The sequence below is a fragment of the Lytechinus variegatus genome, chromosome 14 (genome assembly GCF_018143015.1).
Source record: "Lytechinus variegatus isolate NC3 chromosome 14, Lvar_3.0, whole genome shotgun sequence".
In the NCBI taxonomy this organism is placed as follows: domain Eukaryota; kingdom Metazoa; phylum Echinodermata; class Echinoidea; order Temnopleuroida; family Toxopneustidae; genus Lytechinus; species Lytechinus variegatus.
This window is the reverse complement of record NC_054753.1, coordinates 2,463,935-2,485,010: the sequence shown is the minus strand read 5'-3', so window position 1 is coordinate 2,485,010 and position 21,076 is coordinate 2,463,935. Positions and strand designations below refer to the sequence as shown.

The following is a 21,076-nucleotide window of genomic DNA, read 5'->3' as shown; positions in this document are numbered from 1 at the left end:
GCTGTTTTTACACGGGAGGATAAAAGGAAGAAATCATGAAACATGGAGAAACGCAGACCTCGTTTTTATTTCTCCTCCACGGCCTTGGAAGCTTATTGAAAGAGATGCAATAATGATAATGAAAAAATCAGCTTTAAGTTGAAACAGGAGAATACTTTCTTTAATTGGAACGTAGAGTTAGGAGCAATTGTACTTTTTATATACATCTTCAATAATCCTGCCTTTTAAGAATTATTCTTACTATAATTTCACAAAATTTAAGTATTAAAAAAAACCTATTTAACCCAGGATGAGAATTTTTATTTTTCCTTTCTTTTCTTTTTATTCCAGAGAATTAAAAAAAAAACATTCGTTTCATAGGATGAACCAAAAAACGAATCAAATAATTTTGCCTAATCTTGTTTACATACATACTTTTTTTTTACTAATTTGTGGTAGTATCAAAAAGATTTGCAGTGCTTAGAAACGTTTTATTAAGCTGCTACGAGGCTTTATCCAAAGTAAGTATATGGTTTGAAAATGAATGTCTGAATTAAATCCCTCCACTTATTCAGCGAGGTATTTTTCTCTTTGTTCCCAATGTACCAAGGATCTTCTTTTTTGGGTAGAACTCACGTTTTCAGAAAGTTGGGGTGCCTTTTGCCCTTTTCTCGGTGTAGGAATTGGATGATGTTTCTGAGTGACATTCGAGCTCAATCTAGTATTTGACCTATACAATTTTTAACTATCAGGTAACAGTTTCGTGACACGGAAAGCGTGTCTTAAGGTTGCCTTATTTTCAGGCGTCAGTCTTGATACTACCACTCTCATTGTAAAATCGAATTTCATTTTTAGGTTGATTAGAATTTGATCAGCCCATATTCGATTCCAAAGGATAATGATATCTGGGTTTCATATTCCTTCTTCCTCTGGCAGCGTCGTACTAGCAGGAGCGTATAAAAGATGACATGTTAGACAGTTTTAATAAGACCAATAAATTTGAAGGAAGGGAATAACATGTGTTTTTTTTCTTACAAAGGTATTGCCGTGGAAGCGCCGTGGTGTAGCGGTTCTGACTCTCGCCTTGTAATCAGAGGGTCGTGTGTTCGAATCCCACCATGGCCTAGCGCCCTTTGGCAAGGCGTCAATCCACACTTTGCCACTCTCACCCAGGTGCTAATTGGGTACCGGTAGGAAACAACCGTCATGGTGGTTGGTTAAGCAAGCTTGCGCCTGACAGGCTGCTTGGAATGCTATGAATCCAGTGACCGGGTAATAATTGTGAATCGCTTTGAACAGTCGTAGATTGATAAAGCGCTATATAAATGCCAATTATTATAATTATTATTAGGTGGCACTACTAATTATCTTCCTTGTCATCTCATTTACGTCTTTATTCATCCTAACCAGGGGCACGTTTCACAGAGGACTTCCAACTGTTGTAACTTTGCCATTGTGACAATTACCATGGCAACAGGGCTCAGCAGCCAATCAAAATCAAGGTTACCATGGTAGTTGCCATAATGGCAAAGTTACACAATTGTAACTCTTTATGAAACGGGCCCCAGTTCTTCAATTTTTTTGAATAACAAGCGGAGTAAGAGCGGTATTTAGTTCATTCTGTAAAACGTTTTATAGAATAAGCAAATTCCTAATGACCATAGGCGGAAATCCCAGGGGGGACGTGTCCCCCCCTACTCAAAATAGTAGGGGGGGGGGACACAATATCAAATGTCCCCCCTACTATTTTGGGTTTGGTGATCCTAAGGAATATATAACTCAAAATGGGAATAAAACGTGCGTTTTGGGACGAGATGACCTTTTTTTTTGTTTTTTTGCTTGTCAAATATATTTTCGTCGAAATGACCTTAAATTTTAGGTACAGTGTAATAGCCTTTTTTTTTGCTGTCAAATTTTCCAGACCCTTGACCCCCCTACCTTTTGGGAGAGATTTCCGCCCCTGCTAATGACTATGACGGCAACATTAGATAGATCAAACAGTTGAAAAAGAATGTGGAGTACAAAATATCAGAATCAAGCAAAATTATTATACTAAATGATAAATCTATACGAAGTGTCTGGTTGGATATTCTCCAGCACATTATTTACTTTTCAGAAGTCCCCTTTCTGCCAGAGCTACACCAGCGAAACCGATAGCAGGCTGACAGAATATTATTCGTTATCCACAATGGCATAATGTCGGTCAGTTTTGAGTCAATTCTGTTGACATTACTTATGCATCAGGATAGATCCGAAAATTAATTTTGAAGAACTTATTACCAATGCAGTCTTAAACGTAGGCCACATCTCAACCTTTCTTGGAAAGGAACGTGGAAGATGAGACACATGTAATGGTCTCTCTGACACTACAGGTGGTATCATGATACGAGGCTAAAGGGTAATTGAGTAGGGGTAAGTGATATACCCCCATTGATCTGAACGTAGATGAATTTAACCGTTGGTATGCGGAAATGGCGCCTCAAACGCGGCGCCATTTGCACACGTGTGCTTCTAGGGTAGTTTCTACATGAGTCGGGATATTTAATTTTCATTAAAGGTCATCATTCGTTACCGCATTTATGTTTTGATGTTTTTGGGGAGTTAATCAGATTTAACTTGATAGAAGTCATATATCTGGAGAGTTCATTCATTTATCAATGCTAAATTGATAACTGCTACGATTATTATTTTAACGCTGTAATCCCTACGCTCTTCAAAATTATTATAGTGTCTTAGAGAAAACGTGTCGAATTTAATAGGTCATTATTGCCATATTATTTAGACAAACCTTCCAGAATTCTCATTGATTTTTTTTGTATATTCATAGAGACATTGGCAATGTCGAACAATTCCCTTTAGGAGTGAATTATATCGGTGTTTAGTTCAGGTGGACCAGGGGCTCGTTGGAGAAAGAGTTGCAATCAGTTGCAACTCTAAAAATGACGCGCAACTTGATTTTCAACCAATCAACAGTGCGCATATTTGGGACTAGCGATTGAATTTTTGGCTTGCGTTTAAACGCAACTCTTTCTGCAACGGACCCCAGATATGGTTGGGATCGGTTGGTAGTCATCCATAATTTCACATGCATTTCTATCAAGTGTTGCATTCATGTGTACATGTATTATTCTAAACAGGCAAAACCGAATCTAAACAGACTGTATTTCCAACGTCCAGTGACATTTCATTGGTTGGTTTGAAGTCTGTATCAGTGGTTCGAATGTCGTATTACTTGTAAGATATCATGTGTTCAGTTATAGTTATTGATTAATGAGATAAATTATGTGTTTACGTGTTAATCTCTAAATGATCATTCACACTAAGAAATAAAGGCTCAAAATTGAACCCCGAAAGGTTGATGCAAAATCAGCACCCTATGGGTTCAAAAATTGAACCCCTGATATGGGGTTCAAAAATTGAACCCTAAATGTTAAATTGAAACCCTAGGGGAACATTTTTGAACCCGCAGGGCGCAATTATGAACCCCTATGGCAGGGTTCAATTTTTTAACCCCAAATCAGGGGTTCAATTTTTGCACCCATAGGGTGCTGATTTTGCATCGATCTTTCGTGGTTCAATTTTGAACCTTTATAGTGTGTTGAGTATTTACACTTAGTCGAACTGAGTATATCGGGTAAAGCTAGGGAACCGAATCATCTGCAATTCATCTGAATAAACGTATTCGGGTGAATCACCAGGACCTATCAGGGAGCCATTCGTCTGTATTCGATACTGGTGGGCGTTTTATAAAGATGTTCGTAAGTTAAGAGCGACTTTAAGAACGACTGGTGATACTTTCTTACGCGCTGAATAGTCACCAACATGTAATGGTGAACATCATTTACGACAAGAAAGGATCACCAGTCGTTTTTAAATTCGCTCTTAACTTACGAACAGCTTTATGAAACGGGCCCAGCCCAGGTATAACCCTGGCTTTACGCGTCAATCTTTTTATGATCACTGATCATGGACAAGTAGTCGAATAGAGTATATCGGGATTTATTTTTAAAAAATATAAGAAGAAGAACCTATTTATTCCATGATATAGATCATTATTTCTGGAATAATCAATATTTTTGTTTATTTAATGACATTAAGAAATATTTTATTATTTGCACCCCAAAAAAAATCTTTCATTTTCATTTTATCTGGAAGTCACTTTTCTATGTCCATCCGATAGTTTTGGTGAATAAAAATAGTGGAAATTGAATTTGACGCCTCAATGATCTATTTTCTTATCTTACGCTATAGAAAAAATCAACCCGGAAGACATTCCTCATTGTAGAATATCAAAATATTTTTGAATCTATCAAAATTATGACCATTTCTGCTGAATATCAAAGATTTGATTTTCCGTGTACTTCTTGTTTATCATTCAAATTTGATGAACATTTTTGACGTTGATGGACGATCACTAACGCCCATGTAATCCTCTGATCTAATGATTGTCAAATAAATCTGAGAACATAAATCAATGAGGGCTTATCGTGGCATGTTGCTTTTATTTACATAGATCTGTCATTCGTAGTCCGGAATGACAAGCTAACATCATAATACAGGGGTATAGCCGTGGCGGATTAAGGTTCATTTTTTGGGGCAGAGGTATCTTCTGCAGGAACATAATTTATCAATGTTTCATAGTTAATCTAACGTTAAATGATGCGGAAGCTTCAGATAACTAATATCGAAACACACTAAAAATGAGATGCAACTTATTAAATGGCGCACTGAAAGTACACGTTGAAATCAACAATTTGCACGAGGAATGTGTGTGTTTGTGAAATTTATTATGTTGGTTTTATGGCTGAACTTGCATTTTTACACCAACGTTCGAGCGTGTCAGCACAACACAAGGGTGTTGTACGGTGTATGAAATTTGGCCAAAATTTTCCCAAACCTTATGTGACATTCGCAAAATTCGATTTACAATCACTCCATATCTAGACATCAGTCATGTCAATAGATATGTACATTTCCGTATCACCCCCCCCCCCTCCCCCTGAAAAAAAACATGATGAGTATGGACTTTATAGATATGAGGACCTTAAGGGCATTCACTAATTGGGCTGTAGCAAAACGTAAAATGTCTCACATTAAACATTACATGGACTCACAGTTAAATCGTATTCTGTTGTTTTTTTCCATTCAGAATAATGTCATTAAATCACCTAGGCAGAGTGTGGTAGCATGTAGAAATTGAGGTACAATTTGTTTTGCTATTACAGTTCTGTTTTCATCGTTCTCTGTGCTATGTTTCTTGTCCGGTTTCATAAGATCCCCACAATTGAGCGAAAGCGTCCATCGGCATGCATGGGGTTGTGTTTGTGACTGATATGATTCTGATTAAATGTTGACATTATTCACATGATAACCACACCCATTAAGTATTTAAATTGATACAGTCTTTGTTTGGTGGCATGTGCGGCATTAGGATGTAATCTGGGGCCCGTTGCAGAAAAAGTTGCACTCAAACGCAACTCTAAAAATCACGCGAAACAACCCACAACCACTCAACAGCGCGCATTTGGGACTTGATTGATTTTTTGACTTCCGTTTAAACGCAACTCTTTCTGCAACAGGCCCCTGGGCGTTCTCCGATTAGACATGGAATGTGAACCATCCAATGATTCGAATGCATTGAAATCAATACCATCGATTGCAAACACTTGTGAAACAACTTGTATTGTATAGTCCTTACACTGTAAAAGCAGTGGTGTTAAAACTGACGCCAGTTGGTGTTAATAGAGGACCACACCATGAGGTGTTAAAATTACACCCTAGAGATTTAACATAACACCAAAAAGTGTAAATGTAACAACCGAAGGTGTTGTTATAACACCTATAGGTGTTAAAGTAATACTGTCAATTTAACACCGGTGTAAAATAACTGGTGTGGTCCTCAATGTACACCGGTTAACACCAGTTTTTGCTGTGTATCTAATGACGTACCTGTGGTAGCGTGAAAAAGGGGCTGGACTGAGGAGCCCCTCTTAATACACACACACAACCTAGACACCTTCACAAAGTATATTTTATTGTGTATAATTCAAATACACACCGTAATTCAAATTATTATTATTTTTTATTTATTCACACATATTTAAACAGGTTCACAAGATCAGATATGAAATTACTGTTGGCCCTGGTATGTCTACACATCGCCACTATCAATCAAACATTTTGCTTTTAGGGTATTTACATTAACTACTTTCATTCAAATCACCAGCTTGTTTCGTATGTTTTCTATTTAGCTCCCCATCAACTATATCTCCTCTCTATCTCTCTCTACGTATGGGAGTGTGTGTGTGGGTAGGGGGGGGGGGGGCCCAGAAAGTTCAAACAACAGACGGCATGGATGCAATCTGTACTCATTTCCTATCTCATCCTTCACACTCACAATCACGCCGACTGACATAGAAGGGTCAAGATCAAACTATTCACAAAACAGATTGATGTATCAATCTCAGTTCCATGTTCTTTTACGCTCCAGTCACACCAAGAAACCGACTCCAAAACCGACCTATGGTATGCCATTGGTAATAACGTAATAGCTTTGATCGGTCTGGAGTCGGTTTCGTTGGTATGACTGTAACTGAAACCGAACCGACCGATGATATGTCTTGGTAATAACGTAATAGCTTTGATCGGTCTGGAGTCGGTTTAGTTGGTATGACTTTAACCGAAACCGATTCCAAAACTGACCGATGATATGTCATTGTAAATAATGTAATAGCTTTGATCGGTCTGGAGTCGGTTTAGTTGGTATGACTTTAACCGAAACCGACTCCAAAACCGACCGATGATATGTCATTGTAAATAATGTAATAGCTTTGATCGGTCTGGAGTCGGTTTAGTTGGTATGACTTTAACCGAAACCGACTCCAAAACCGACCGATGATATGTCATTGTAAATAATGTAATAGCTTTGATCGGTCTGGAGTCGGTTTCGTTGGTGTGACTGTAACCGAAACCGACTCCAAACCGATCGATGGTATGTCATTGGTAATAACGTAATAGCTTTGATCGGTCTGGAGTCGGTTTCGTTGGTGTGACTGTAACCGAAACCGATTCCAAACCGATCGATGGTATGTCATTGGAAATAACGTAATAGCTTTGATCGGTCTGGAGTCGGTTTCGTTAGTATGACTGTAACCGAAACTGATTCCAAACCGACCTATGATATGCCATCGCAATAATGTAATAGCTTTGATCGGTCTGGAGTCGGTTTCGTTGGTGTGACTGTAACCGAAACCGATTCAAACCGACCTATGATATGCCATCGCAATAATGTAATAGCTTTGATCGGTCTGGAGTCGGTTTCGTTGGTATGACTGTAACCGAAACCGATTCAAACCGACCTATGATATGCCATTGTAAATGATGTAATAGCTTTGATCGGTCTGGAGTCGGTTTCGTGGGTGTGACTGTAACCGAAACCGATTCCAAACCGACTGATGATATGCCATGGCAAATAATGTAATAGCTTTGATCGGTCTGGAATAGGTTTCGCCGCAGTGTGACTGTCGCTTCTTGCCGGCATACACGGGCAGGCTGTATCATGATACCTCATAATAATCATCGACGCTTTTCTTATTTCATAGAAAGAGAAAGATATGAAATTATGAAGAATGAGAAGGAGAGTAAAAAAAAAGAACAAGGAGAAAGATTATCATCAAGAGGATAAGACGGGGTTGTGGTGACTACACTGCCTAAACTCCGGTGTTGATTTAACACCAGCCCGGTATCTATATAAGTCCACACCAGAGAAATGTTAAACAACACCAGTTCCTTTTACACCAGATAGGTGTTTATACAACACCAATGAGTTTTAAAACAGCATCGGTTTGATTCCAAATTGGTGTTGTTTCAATACTTCTCTGGTGTGGACATATATAGATTCCGGGCTGGTGTTAAATCAACACCGGAGTTTTTGCAGAGTAATAGGTGAAGACGTGAGAGAAGAAAACAAAAACAAAAACGGAATACTACTACTACTACTACTTCTACTACTACTACTACTACTACTACTATACTACTACAACTACTGCTGCTACTACTACTACTACTACTACAACTACCACTACTACTTCTACTACTAATATTAATAATAATAAGAAGAAGAAGAAGAAGAGAAAGAAGGAGAAGGAGAAGAGAAAGAAGAAGAAGAAGAAGAAAAAGAAGTAGAAGACAGAAGAAGAAGAAGAAAATAACAAAAAAATGAAGAACAATGAAAAACGTGTTGAGGATTTTGAAACATACATCGAAAGGCAAAACGTAACGATTGTGCTTCAGGGGGACATTTCAAAATCAGGCAATATAACCCCCCCCCTTTCCAAAAAAAGTAGTTTTATTATAGCGTGCTAGAAGCCTAATCTGTCTGTCTACATTCATACATGCACATCATTTGATTTTTCAATTGCCCTTTTCGCCCGTACAGAATTTATTGCACTTTGGGACCCACCAAGAATTTCATTTATCTTTCTACCACGACAAGCCCAGCGTTTCTTCTTCATTTCTTTTATTTTACTTTCACCATTTTAGCCAGAACGTGTTTTTCATTTTATTATATTTCATTGTCTTGCATATCCTTGTAATATGTAGGGTATGCATTGCAGAGTATCTCATACTTTTTTCCAAATCCAAACTCCCCAAAATGTATACCCATACGTGCTGAATCATTTGACTTTATATTTACCACTGTTTCCATAGCTGCCATCTTATTTCAAAATCTTATGCTTGATCACGATCCTGAGAGAAAACGTTTAGACTCACCTGTTTTTTTTTTCTATAATCCCTTGCAATGAAAATACATATACATACATATAACTTGCAAGATTAAAATCTAATCGGATTATAAAATTATAAGTGGAACAACGTTACGTTTAGTTTTGTGTAAAAAAGTTAATAATTTTCATATTTATATTAAAATCACCAACGTGGAATGGCTTCTTTTTTTTTTTTTTTTTTTTTGCAGGTGTTTCTGCATTTATTGAAAATTCAATATATCAAAGACAGTAATCATAATGAATGTAAAGAAATACAAAAATAAATGAAATAATTACAAATTGTGACGATTACATAATAGAATAATTTACATAGATATACATGTACATGTAAGTAATAATAATTATATAAAATAAAATGCAGTGGCCAGCTATCATAAGCAAAATGCTTGAGAGAATAGCAGCCTAAGGAAGGCAGCTACATGAAAACCATTGTAGAAAAAAAAAATCACGGGTCTATAATTATAATGATGTCACATAATTATTTGAAATGTTAAGAAAAAAAAAGGGGGAGAGGGTAAAGGGGTCATGTGAGGTGGTGCAGATGTGGGTGCACGTGCAGGTGAGATTTTTACACGTACTTTGATACAAGAAACTTCTTTAATAAAGCTTTAAAGGAAAAAAGAGAGGTAGCTTGTTTAATGTTATTCGGCAAAGTGTTCCAAACTTCAGGACCGTGATGACGTATTGTTTTGTGAGCAATTATTATTTTTGGATTTGTTAGGTGGAAGTCAGATGAATGTCGTGTAGGGTATGAATGTATGTCTCTGTTGTAAACAAAAATATTACGGAAGGATGCTGGAATAGTGTTGTTGGAAAATTTATACATAAAAATGGCAGTTTGAAAAGTGTGAATATCGTAAATTTTCAATGTCTTAAAATAATGAAATATTGGATCAGTATGGGCGAGATAATGAGAGTGATAACAAATACGAAGAGCTTTCTTTTGAAGACGTAATATTGAGTCTATTTTTATTTTGTTGCTATTTCCCCATGCTATGTTACAGTAAGAAATGTGTGACAAAATAAAGGAGTTGTAAAGCATTAGTAATGATCTTTGAGATATATAATATTTCAATTTGTACAAGATGCCTATGGCCCTTGCAATCATCATGCTTATATTACGAATATGACTACTCCATGTTACGTTAGAATCGATCAATACACCTAAAAATTTTGTTTCCTGTTTTTCGTTAATGGGCATATCATTGATATAAATGATATCGCGAAATACTTGTTTCGAATTAATATGTTTAAAGTACATGTAGTTTGTTTTATTTATGTTAAGGGAGAGTCTATTTGATTTAAACCATAATGATAATTTTTTTAATTCTTGATTTAGAGTTGCGACTAGAATGTTTAAGTTCTGATGAGAATAAAATATGTTAGTGTCGTCTGCAAATAAAACGTATGTAAGTAAAGGTGATGCATTAACAATATCATTCATATAGATTAAAAATAATAGGGGGCCTAGAATTGAACCCTGTGGTACTCCACATTTAACGGGGCATGTATGGGATGATTTGAATTTAAAATTAACAAATTGACGTCTATTATTTAAATAATCTTTAAACCAAGAATGTACACTACCTCTAATTCCATATTTCTTTAATTTACACAACAAAATATGATGATTCATGGTATCGAATGCTTTCGATAGATCCATGAAAACCCCAATGGTGTGCTCTTTTTTGGAAAGTGAATCTGTTATTTTATCATATAATTGTAAGATTGCATAGTCAGTTGAGTGATTTTTCCTAAAGCCGTATTGGTTGGGAATTAATAAATGATTTGTGTCCAGAAAAGAATATAGTCGTTTATAAACAATTTTTTCAAGTATTTTGGATATGCTTGGTAGTAATGAAATAGGGCGGTAGTTAGCAATTTGGCAAGGGTCTTCTTTTTTGTATATGGGGATTATTTTTGCAAGTTTAAGTTGATCCGGGAAAATTCCCTTTAAGAGAGATAAATTGAAAATGTGTACAAGGGGAGAAGCCACAAAATGAATTATTTGTTTTAGTAAATATACACTGATACCATCATGGCCACACGATTTAGTAGATTTCAAGGATCGGACGATTTCTAAAATTTCATGAAGATTAGTAGGATGAAAAAATAAAGAATGCTCGGCATTGTTATTTAAATATGTAGAAAAGTTGTTGGTATTAGTCACAATGCTAGATGCAAGGTTAGGACCAACACTGGCGAAAAAAGAATTAAATGCTTCAGCAATTTCGGAAGGGTTTTTCGTTGTGTGTCCGTTTAGAAGGAAATCAACATTAAGATCATGCGTTTTCTTACCTAACATTTCGTTTACTGTGTGCCATAATGTTTGATTATTATCTTTATTGTTTTCTATTTTGTTCGAAAAGTACGATTTGCGTGCCAAACGAATTATTGACGTTAATTTATTACGATATTTTTTGTATTTGTTTTTATGTTCTTGAGTAGGTGATTTTAGTGATATTTTATATAATCTATTACGAGTCAGTATTGATTTAACTATGCCTTGAGTGATCCATGGTTTTTTATTCTTCTTTTTACTTAGTTTAATTTTTATCAGAGGTATATTTTTTTCATAGTAATGAATAAGTTTATTTAAAAATATATCATATGATTTATTAACATTGTCTTCTCTATAGACATCTTCCCAACTCTCTGCGCTCAAATCAGTTTTTAAAGTTTCTATGTTACGTTTAGTCTCTTTTCGTCGGGTAATATTTTCTATATTTTGTTGTTTTTGTAAATGTCTGTTATCTTTACAAATTGTGAATATGGGTAAATGGTCTGAAATGTCGTAGTAAATTATTCCATTGTTATTATCATTATTTAATAGACCTACATTGGAAAATATATTATCAATGATTGTGTTTCACGTGGCTATTAATTTGACTTCATGGATTTCATTCATTTGATTACTTTCAAAGGTCATTGAAATACAATTTACCCGACAAAGATTGAAATTATATCCACATTTGTCTTAAACAAGGCCATGATGACAGGGAACATCTTTATTATAAATAAATTTCATTATTAATCATAGTCATTAATCAGCCCACTATTTAGCTAGATGGAAATCCGACAATTAATCAGAATTGCTGTCAGACAAAACACTTTCAACGCAAAAAAAATTGGAAAGAAGTTGAAATCTAACTACCAAAAAAAAACCATTTTATCGTAAAGAATGTAATATATGCAACATATGCCCCTCACTAAAATCGTTAAAATATATCTCATTTTATTTTAACTGTTTATAAAAATCAAATTGTGTACGTGAGGACTGATCATTGAAATCTGGTTGAAATACATAAGGACCCCGTTGTGATAAGCTCCCTCGATTATATGATTACGTTCTTGAACATAATTTTTTTCTCCCCCTGTGGAACAATATGGCCATGGTATAGGAAGGTCAAAGAAAAAAAAATGAATTTCAGAATGTGTATAATAGTACGATTCAAAAGTGATCTCTTAAAATAACTGGAGAGATAAATTTATTGGGAGGTAATAAGTGTTCAAATGCAAATTGATATACGATGAAACGTTAGTTTAAGAAGGGGTTACACTTCGTAATTCCGAAGGTTCCTTATTCTGAAGGTTCGTAATTCCGAAACACGTAAATTGCCTATACCTCGATGTTCGTTAATCCGAAAATGTAAAAGGGTTCGTTAATCCGCACATTTGTGGCGTTATTCCGAAGGTTCGTTAGTCCGAAAACGAAATAAGGTTCGTTAATCATTACGTTTTCGAAATAACGAACCTTCGGAATTACGAACCTCATTTCGTTTTCGGATTAACGAACCTTCGGAATTACGAACCTCATTTCGTTTTCGGACTTACGAACCTTCGGAATAACGAACCTTCGGAATATCTGAACCTTTGGAATAACGAAGCTTCGGAATAACGAATGTATGCGCAAGAAAGTACCATTACGAACATCAGAGACTCGTTGCCTTTCGATGTACATGTTACCATGGACTACATTGGTGTTACAAATTACGAAACCGTCTGTTAAGGCCCGCAGCGGAATTCCACTCGCCACATTCTGTCACAATTCTAAATTAAATCAAATTGGTACTAATGGAGAACTAATGAAAAGATATAACACGAGGCCATTATTTTGATTGCGTTTTAATTCTATTTATCCGCAGTTAGTGCGTATCGGAACGAACCACCGACATTTTCTACAATCTTCTTTCCATGGGAGAGGGAACGGTTTATTCAAAATGTCATAAAAACATTGAACATATAATTTGTCGTATATGCCAGTAGAGCCGAGTACATCTTGTACATTGGGCAAGGTCTACGATTTATATACAGCTATATACATTTATTCTATAAATATCGTTTGAACTCTGACATATCTGACGCAAGGACATTGACGAGAAAATATATACGTCGATTTGAAGTTGTAAGTGAATCTGATGAGCTGACATTGCTAAATTTTAGTATTTTTTCCCCCATGACACTCGAATGTTGAGACACTATGTTGAGAAAATTTACCAAGCTTTATTTGTTTCTGAAATTGTTGCTATATGGTTTCTCGGAAGGTTCTGGAGCGTTGTGGCCCAATGGATTAGTCTTAGGACTTTGAAACAGAGGGTCGTGGGTTCGAATCCCAGCCATGACGTAATTTCCTTCGGCAAGAAATTTATTCACATTGTGCCGCACTCGACCCAGGTGAGGTGAATGGGTACCCGGTAGGATTTATTCCTTGAACGATTTAGCGCCTATTAATATGGCGGCTCAGCTACAGCCGGGGTAAAAATATGATACCAAGTATCAAAGCGCAGTTGAGTATATGCATATAAATACTGCGCTGTATAAATGGACATATTATTATTAGTATCATTCTGTGATGGAAACTTTAGGTGGGCTGTATAAGTCTTAAATCAAGCAATACACATTCTATACAACCATGCAATCCCAACTTGTTCAATCAAAACAGCCAGGTTTACAACAAAAAGACAAGAAGAATGCAAATATTGGGATATCACGTTCAACCTCTTGATAAAGTTGTAAATCAGAAATTTGGACTGACTGATTTATCCTCTTCACTCGACCTGCATGCGCTCCTGATGCGATCTTTTTATCTTAAGCTAGCCTGGATATCGTGACAACCGATCACTTGAGAGAATGATCGATAGCAATTGATTTAAGAGTGTAATGCTCAAACAATAAAATAGGGCATGAATCCAAGCGGCAAGTTTTTATTTTTTAACTTTGCAATTCAATGAAATAAAGGTAAAGAAGCCACATAAAGTATTTCTTTCATAAACTTTTTTTTAGTCAGAATAAAAATTTGAAGTGTGAAATAATTATGAAATGAAATAATCATTGACCGGTCAGGCCCTTTTAAGAAAGGAAGATAAATTCAAATATCATAACATAACTTGAGAGCAAAGTAAGTTCGTGTGCCTTTAAAGAGGGGGGGGGGGGGGTCATAAAAAGCGAGTAAGTGACGTAATATGAAACAATGTACACTACGTATACAATTTTGGTATTCTATTGTATGTTCAAAGGCACTTTCAGATTGATTAAAGACACGCCCTGAAACCAGAATATTTCTACACAAATCGTAAAGTGTGGCTAAATACATACACGGTATTTGTCAAATATTTTGTCGGTCTTCAGAATATAGAGGGTAACCAAATTCGCATACATTCGTAATTCCGAATCTTCGTTATGTTATTCCGAAGGTTTGTTAATCCGAAAACGAAATGAGGTTCGTAATTCCGAAGGTTCGTTAATCCGAAAAAGAAATGAGGTTCGTAATTCCGACGGTTCGTTAATCCGAAAACGAAATGAGGTTCGTAATTCCGAAGGTTCATTAATCCGAAAACGAAATGAGGTTCGTATTTCCGAAGGTTCATTAATCCGAAAACGAAATGAGGTTCGTAATTCCGAAGGTTCGTTAATCCGAAAACGAAATGAGGTTCGTAATTTCGAAGGTTCGTTAATCCGAAAATGAAATGAGGTTCGTAATTCCGAAGGTTCGTTAATCCGAAAACGAAATAAAGTGCGTTATTCCGAAGGTTCGTTAGTCGGAACAACGAACCTTATTTCGTTTTCGGATTATCGAACCTTCGGAATAAAGAACCTTCAGAATTACGAAGTGTAACCATACAAATTATTGCAAAAAACAAAGATACATGGAACATCATATTCCTCATTGTCTTGTATTAACGATTTTCCCTTATGAGCAATGAATAGAATAAATGTGTCACAAAGATCTACCCTTGTTACAGTCGGCAATGTGTATATGGAAAGCCGCCGATGTCACATGTGAGAGATCCACACTTTTACAAGCTTTGCTTTTTCATGTTTTTAGTGGATCCCCCATTTCCATTTATGCTCTATATTATACTGTTTTTTATGTTTGTTTTACGAAGTAAGAATGCCCTTCTGTAAAATTGTACTTGATTTGTATTACTTTATATCACTTTGTATTATGTTTTAAATGAAAATGAAATAAAGAATTGAATTGAATTGAAAGAGAGACGTCAAATCATTCGTGATATCAACATTCTCTTTACTGATATCACCTCAACGTCGGATACAATAGTATCCGGTATCCGAAAGGTCCTACTCGCCGCACACGTGAGTGTATGTGTATCGTTTCATTAGCGCGGACTCTTTATCAAACTCTTCTTCCGTGTGTATACTGTAGGCGTTAATGTGTTTGCTCTTCTCTTAGAAGGTCTCCTAAGAAGCAGCTGTATCAACGTATCGAACCCCTCATCAAAGTTTTCTGCTCCAGTATTACCAGCGAATCCGATCCTAGACCGACCAATGGTGTGCCATCCGAAATAACGTAATGGATTTGATCGGTTTTCGATCGGTTTCGACGGTGTGTCTGAAGCTTTGTGAACAGTGTACTAGCAATAGTGATTTGGCAAAATCGATTTAACTCGACGGTACCTGGGATTATAAAGCATTGCTACTCATCAGCCGTCCAGCCCCCTTTTATGGTGGGGGGGGGGGCGAGTGTTCATTATTCGGTACAGTTATTACTCCACTCAATCTTCTTAATATAATGAGCATTATGCATATTGTTTTATTTCATGTGGAATATAATTTTATTCATGATCAGTCATAGAAGCTAGCCAATAGGGTGACACGACATTTTCTCCTGTAACATTTGTTTTGGTCTTAATATCTCAGAGGGTATAGGGCTAGAGTTGAGATTGTAATTCAGTTTTTGGATAGGAATAATGTAAAGATAAGGATTAGGGTTTATTTAGTTTTGGAGGTTAGCTTTTATGTTTGGCTTAAAGTGCAGATTTTCCATCCAAGCAATTTTCACCTGAGCAAATGTCATGAAACCAGCGATTGATCGTATGATTGATTTCCACGATTGAATGTACCTTGTAGTCAATGCAATCAGCTGTAAACACAGTCGTCGACGATATTACATAGCTAAGTTTTACGTGACGTGCCCCAGAACATTCTAAACTCCGCAGACCTAATGAATTGAAATATAATGAAATAAAACAAAATGAAATAATTCATTAATTTAATCATTCAAGGCGACATCATTATTTCATTAATAGCTATATCCTTGTGGCTATATATGCCGTTGGTTGAACAAGGCTTAAACAGATAAGGCCAAGTCGAACTCGATAAAATTGTTTTGAATAAGTGGGTGAAAGAAAAAACAAACAAACAAGCATAATGCTAAAATTACAAAAAAGAGAAATGTATTACATGTTAGAAGTTTAGCTTTGTTTCACAAAACAGTTATCTGTGTCGGCATACAAATTAATAAACAATTGACATCCTCTAAATGTAGATGATTGAAAAGCGTAAGATATGAAATATGAATGTTTGATCTCTCTGAATGCAATCTACCTTATTTAATGCAGAGCCTTTTTTTAAATCTGCAATTGAAATGTGCTATAATTGAATCAATACACCGGGATTTGATTTTTTTTTTAAATCCGAACTGGGAATAAGGAAATTCTATTTTCTTCCGAGGGATGACGACCAGAGGAATTTGGTGATGTTTCCAATCAAACCCACGACTGATACTTTTCCCCTTTATATCCCACATGAATTAGATCCCGTATAGCCATTGGTTCAAATAAGTTCATGCATGGACCTATAGGTCCATGGTTCTTGTGACCAAACATATTATATTGAAAACAAGCCTCGCAGCATAAAAAAAATTACTCTATTGTCACTTTAGCACTAATGATCACAAGCGTGGGGTGAGTATAGGAAAAACGTTTTATCAAATTTCTGGTTGGTAGATCTGATATCATTTTTTTTAATTGATTGGCTGAGAAACACTGTTACTATGGTAACTGTCGAATGAAACCAGACTATGTCGGATGAAATGTCAGGCAATTTATTTCATGCGATACTCACCGTTTATCATTAGAACATTGCAAATTATCAAGCTATTATTGGCTCGCGCAAACTCTCCCTATAGTCACAAGACACGCCATCGTCAATGTTTCCCCGTCATCGATCGTCGTGTCGAACATCACGGAATCTTTTCCCAGCTGACCGAGGTTGTGACACCCCCAAGTACGGCTTTGGCTTATTGTATCAGGAAGCCGTTCTCTTCACGTGCGCTCGACCGCTAAGCATCGAGTGTTTGTCGAAAACTTCAGACTCACTTTGCGTGTAGAATCAACGCAACCACTAATTGAGGTAACCGATTTATTTGAGAGGACCTTATAATGCAACCTTCAGTATAAAATGGAACATTGAAAAAAAATACCTTCTACAGTGCGTCCCACCAAAAAGAAACCCGCTTTTAGAGGTTTCACAATGATTAATTATATATATTTTACTATAAATTTACGGTAAGAATGGAATCTCATTTTTATTTTGAGACCAAGAGCGTTCACAATCGTTCAAACATGTAAGAGTGTAAAAATATAGATATATATTGATATATATTCTCTCTTCACTTTTTAATTTTGACTAAAAACAAGATAAGGGAAATTTCTATTCTATTTGATCGTAAAAATAAAAGTATGATTAGTTGATCTTACACGGAAATAGTAACCAGTTTGGAATAGTACTTCGGAATGACAAGAATTAGCGAGGTTACGGAGGGTTAGCAAAAACCTACATGTAGATATTTTGTTAGGTAAATCGTGTTCCCGCACGGGCTCGAACCGGGGACCTTGAATGTGTCAGACTCACGTGATAACCGCTACATTACGGAAACTGCCTGACAAACGTTGCTGTTTAATATTCGTAAAGATATTTTTTGAACAACGGGAGTAGTGTGACGTTTATCCTATGATGGAATTAAAGCGTGTAAAAGATAAGATTATCAGGCATATATAATTTATCTATATTTATTCATCAACAATATTTATCAAAATTGAATAAAAAACAACAGCACAGCATCATCATCAGCAAAAATTTTCTTTGGAAGAAAAAAGGTGTTTCCGCCCGGGCTCGAACCGGGGACCTTGAGTGTGTAAAACTCACGTGATAACCACTACACTACGGAAACCAGTTGCCCTAGTAAAAAGCCTATTTAGACTCAACTTAAAAATACAACCAGAAAACCAAGGAAACATGTTTCGCCCTTTCTGACTCCTGGGGAGCGTTTCATCAACATTTTTGTCCGACAAGTTGTCAGATCTGACAACTTTCCTTGATAATGATTGGCTGAGAGTCACTGTTACCAGAGTAACTGTCGGATAAAACAGTACTTGTCGGATGAAACGTCCTACAAGTCCTTTCATGAAACACTCCCCAGGATGTGAGTAACGTGTTTTCTTTTAAAGTATACACTGAATAAAAATGAAATGCAATAAGTAAAACATTTTTTATATTGAAGTATTTATAAAGATGAGCAACTTATATCACAATATATAGTAAAGTATTTCAATTTCATTTATTTATTTAGTTCCTACTCGAAAATATTCATATTTTTCATATATGATTACATTTGATTAAATTGAATTAAATTAAGTTAATGGTTACCTTATTAAGAAACTACAGAATGTATTGTGTGACCTTTCCGCAATATGGACTCCAGAATAATAATAAGTCTATAAGTAATCAATCGGCATGTAGTTCAAACCCATATGCACATTGTGAGTTGCAAAAATACCGTATATGGATCAATATCACTTTATGACTATCATGTCATTCAACATTTACGTCTTTTTCTCTCTCATTCTGTCTGCATCTCTCTCTCTTTCTCTGACGTATGTACCATTGACCGTCTTTATTAATTTGATTGGTGTTTCCTTCGGCATATCAAAATGTGAAGGGCAATAATTTCCCTTCGTGATAGGGAAACTAATATATTGTATTGAACGTGATCGCACAGACTTCTGAAAAAAACGAAGAGGAAGTGCTACATGTCAATGCATTCAGTCTTTGCTTAAAATCTAAAAATAAGTTTGCATTTGTACTTACTTTTATGAAAAAAAATCAAGAAAGAACCTTGATTTTTATAATAATGACCGGTAAACGGTGATGATGATAATGATGCGGAGAGTGTTGCGTAGTGGGCCGTACAGAAAATTCAATGCGTCGAACATGTCGAATAGCGTTTTATTAGGTAAACTGAATGTGTGTTATGGTTACACTTCGTAATTCCGAAGGTTCGTAATTCTGAAACACGTAAATTGCCTATACCTCGATGTTCGTTAATCCGAAAACGTAAAAGGGTTCGTTAATCCGAACATTTGTGGCGTTATTCCGAAGGTTCGATAATCCGAAAACGAAATAAGGTTCGTTAATCAATTCGTTTTCGGACTAAGGAACCTTCGGAATTACGAACCTAATTTCGTTTTCGGATTAACGAACCTTAGGAAATACGAACCTTACTTCGTTTTCGTACTAACTTACAAACCTCATTTCGTTTCCGGACTAACGAACCTTCGGAATTACGAACCTTCAGAAATACGAACCTTCGGAATTACGAACCTCCAGAAATACGAACCTTCGGAATTACGAACCTCCAGAAATACGAACCTTCGGAATTACGAACCTCCAGAAATACGAACCTTCGGAATAACGAACCTTCGGAATATCCGAACCTTTAGAATAACGAAGCTTCGGAATTACGAATGTATGCGAAACTTTTTACAGATCATCGAGGGCATTTGTGAGATTAACACGCACGACGTTCTCACTACAAAATGATGGTCATTTTGTTACATTTTTTTTCAATATTTTCACACATCTTCCTGGGGGTACTGCCTATGGAGAATGATACACGCAAAACTCCCGCTTTTCAGGGTCATGGTTTCAATGGTAACAAATGCAATGGTAATGATGTGTTTTAAACATTTAAAAAGTTAGTGATGTAGATCATAATTATTATTTGATTAATCATTCTCATCTGAAAACCATGACAGGTCTGCATTGAAAACATCTTTATGTAACTTAAAAAAATATTATCAAAGCATTACCAGCAGTTTCCCTCATCTTTTCTTATTTTCCTGACTCGCATTGAGCCCTTTGTAAGGTATAATGCGCTATACAAAAACTGTTCTAATAATTATTAGTACCAGTCATGAGATGAACTAGATAATTGATCACGTGATAGATTTCAGCCAATCAGTTTATTAGGATCTATACGCATAACCATTTTCAGAATGAACTATAAACCGTCTGTGCAAGGAATTGCTTAGAACCTCCTCAATTGGTACACCCACGGTTGGACCTTGCGAGCGCCAAGCCAAGGTGTGGCAAGAAAGGTGAGATATGTCTGTTCTGGCCCCTCGATGATACCTTCTAACGTCCTCTCACCCGAAAGTCGTGACCTCACCAAGGCAGGTGCGTGTCTGAGTGAAGTGGCATCTCTCCCAAAGTGGTAACTTGGCCGGTAAAATCATCTGGTAATAGTATATCGATCTGTTTTCCCCCGATGTGACATTACCACGAAATAACTGTCTCTTCTTGGCAGAAAAAAGAAAGAAAGGAGGGTTACAAATTGAATGCGTGATGTGAAAACACAGCAAAAACTGTGGTGTTAACCGGTGTACATAGAGGACCACACCAGTTATTTTACACCGGTGTTAAATTGGTGGTGTTAGTTTTACACCTATAGGTGTTATTACAACACCTTTTGTTGTTACATTTACACTCTTTGGTGTTATGTTTAATCTCTAGGGTGTAATTTTAACACCTCAGGGTGTGGTCCTCTATTAACACCAGTTGGTGTCAGTTTTAACACCACAATGTTTACAGTGAACTCTGGAACTAAGTTCAAGCCCTTGCTCTCATTCTTTAGTCTCATCATCCGCTTGCGACCCCCTTCCCCCCTCTCTCTTATTCCCTTGCGAATTATGTCCATTGTTTCATTTTTCTTCCAAGTTGACACGCCCAAT

The 21,076-nt window shown here is 36.3% G+C and overlaps 1 protein-coding gene and 1 non-coding gene across 2 annotated transcripts in view; one reads left to right on the top strand and one right to left on the bottom strand.

Annotated features, from left to right (window-relative positions):
• The window catches only part of LOC121427852 (neprilysin-like), a 72,701-nt gene that overhangs the window by 11,144 nt on the left and 40,481 nt on the right, over positions 1-21,076 (top strand). The window lies entirely within an intron of this gene.
• On the bottom strand, positions 18,165-18,237 carry TRNAV-UAC. Its single transcript has one exon. It is a non-coding gene; the product is annotated as a tRNA-Val (tRNA).